The sequence below is a fragment of the Morus notabilis genome, unplaced genomic scaffold (assembly GCF_000414095.1).
Source record: "Morus notabilis unplaced genomic scaffold, ASM41409v2 Scaffold69, whole genome shotgun sequence".
NCBI classification, from domain to species: domain Eukaryota; kingdom Viridiplantae; phylum Streptophyta; class Magnoliopsida; order Rosales; family Moraceae; genus Morus; species Morus notabilis.
In genome coordinates this window covers 662,753-665,577 of record NW_010364208.1, presented here as the reverse complement: position 1 = coordinate 665,577, position 2,825 = coordinate 662,753, and the positions used below count along the sequence as shown (strand labels likewise).

Sequence of the window (2,825 nt, the reverse complement as noted above, 5' to 3'; positions counted from 1 at the left end):
GAATCAATCAGGTCCTCCTCTGTCATCAATTTCTCAGCACATGTCTTTTCAAACTCTGCTGCCACTAATGAATCCAAAACGTTCATTGCTGAACATTCCTCCACCTCATCAGTGAAACGCATCGCTTTGAACACATTGAAAGTGACTTGTTGATCGTGGACCCTCATTGTCAACTCTCCTTTTTGAACATCTATCAACGTCCTGCCTGTAGCTAAGAAGGGTCTCCCCAAGATAATCGGTACCTCCTTATCCGCTTCATAGTCCAACACGATGAAGTCGGCTGGAAATATAAATTTGTCCACCCGTACTAGGACGTCTTCTATTTTTCCCTCTGGGTGAGCATAAGACCTGTCGGCTAGCTGCAATGTAACAGTGGTGGGTCTCGCTTCACCTATTCCCAGCTTTCTGAAAATGGACATTGGCATTAGATTAATGCTCGCCCCCAAGTCGCACAAAGCTTTTCCGATGTATTGATCTCCAATGGAGCACGGTATGGTGAAGCTACCAGGATCCTTCAACTTGGGTGGCAGCCGATTCTTCAAGATTGTACTGCATTCTTCGGTTAGTGCCACCGTCTCGAATTCACCTAGCCTTCGTTTCTTTGAGAGGATATCCTTCATGAACTTAACATAACTTGGCATTTGCTCCAATGCCTCCACGAGTGGAATGTTGATATGAAGCTGTTTCAGCATGTCAAGGAATCTCCTGAATTGCTTATCTTGTTTTTGATTCTGAAATCTCTTTGGAAATGGGGGTGGAGGTCTCTCTGGTTTGTTTTGCTTCAGCTTTGCTGTAGCATCCTGGTCGACCACATCCTGTTCTGATTCAGCTGGTGGTTGCTGGACTTCCTGGGTTTGGATCGAAGAGTGCTCTGTTGCTGCAGTCTGTCGAGTTGGTTGTTCAATTTCTCTACCATTCTGAAGTGTGATAGCTTTGCAATGCTCCTTACACTGTTCCTTACCATATCTTCTTGGGTTTTCCGTATTGCTCGGAAGCGATCCTTGGGGTCTATTACTGAGAACATTAGCCAACTGCCCCACTTGATTTTCCAAGGTCCTCAACGATGCAGCTTGACTCTGGAGGAGAGCTGCTTGACCCTGAATGAGTGTGTCATTCCTTGCCATGTACTCTTTAAGTAATGCCTCCATAGGGGTTGATGATGCTTAATGTGGCTGCCTCTGATTTAATTGCTCTTGAGGTGGCTATATTTGATGTTGATGTTGATGAAATCCTGGTGGATATGCTGGTTTGCTAGGCCCTGGCATCGAACCAGCTTCTTGATTCGACCAAGAAAAATTCAGATGCTGCTTCCACCCCTGGTTATATGACTTGGAATAAGGGTTGTTATTCCGGTTAAAGTTGTTCACATAGCAAACCGACTCGGGGTTAGATGGACAATTTTCAAATGAGTGTTCAGCTCCACAGTAGACACAAGTTAATGCAACTGGGGTTGCTGCATTAGCTGGAGTAGCCACATTCAGAGACTTCAAAATATTGGAAAGAGAAGAAACTTGAGCAGTCAACGCAGTCACCGCATCTACTTCATGAATTCCTGCCACTCGTCTCCCTGCAGAAACTTTTTCGGTGGGCCACTGGTAATTGTTGTTAGATATTCTTTCCAGAATTTCATAAGCCTCGTTGTACGACTTCACAAGTAAGGCTCCATTCGCTGATGCGTCCACCATGGCTCTAGTCGAAGCATTTAGCCCATCGTAGAAGGTTTCCATTTGAATCCAATAGGGGAGCCCGTGGTATGGACACTTCCTCAATAATTCCTTAAAGCGTTCCCATGATTCACATAGAGCTTCCCCCTCCATCTGCTGAAATGATGTGATATCATTCCTGAGTTTTGCATTTTTCTTCAGGGGAAAATATTTCACCAGAAATTTCTCAGCCAAATCATTCCAATTGGCTACCGAATCTGGTGGCAGAGAGTTCAGCCATGCTCTAGCTCGATCCTTCAGAGAATAAGGGAATAACTTGAGACGAAGAGCCTCTTCTGTTACCCCTAGGGCCTTAAATGCTTCACATACTTCAATGAAAAGCTGAAGGTGCATGTGTGGATCATCAGTTATCATCCCACTGAACTGCCCCACAGTTTGGAGCATTTGGAACATGACTGGCTTCAACTCGAACTTAGTTGCCTGGATTTCTGGCCTCACAATGCCTGGATGCAACCCGTCGAGCATGGGGATGGCATAATCCCTGATTGCTCTGTCCCTATCCTCTGCTATTGCTAGCATCTGATTACCCTGATTAGCCTGATTGTTCCCAGCTGCTCCGTCAGCCATTTCTTCAATTCCAGCAAATCCCTGTTGTTCCCTGCGTCTTGCTCTAAAGGTTCTTTCAATCTCCGGATCCAAGGGGATTAAATCTGTATCCCTCGGTCTATTCATGCAAGAAGACTTCACCTGCTTTAGAACAACAAGATCAGCTCAGATCAATAGAAACAAATTGTATTTCAACTGGTTAAAAATTGATTTCTATAATAATTTTCTATTAACGCCAGTCCCCGGCAACGGCGCCAAAAACTTGTTCGCCAAAAACTCTATGCATATTCCTATACTATCTCTTACATTATCCAAGCTAGATCTAACTCAACCAACCTTTCCAGAATTAGCTTAAGTTTGTGTTTTCTTACTAAATGATGGCCTGTCACTTAATAGAAAGTAAACAATAAATATGCTTGAATAAACCAGATGAAAATTACATTATCAATCAAAATAGCAAATAGATCTTCATTGCAACTTTGGTTCCATCAATAATCCTAGCTAAGGAATTTAGCTCATGTTTAGTTCAACAAAATCAGAATTAATAACAAATAA

The 2,825-nt window shown here is 43.4% G+C and overlaps 1 non-coding gene across 1 annotated transcript; it reads left to right on the top strand.

The window, feature by feature from the left end:
- The first annotated feature begins 1,743 nt into the window (after positions 1 to 1,743).
- Positions 1,744 to 1,850, top strand: LOC112093069. Its single transcript, XR_002902901.1, has one exon. It is a non-coding gene; the product is annotated as a small nucleolar RNA R71 (small nucleolar RNA).
- The last annotated feature ends 975 nt before the right edge of the window (positions 1,851 to 2,825 follow it).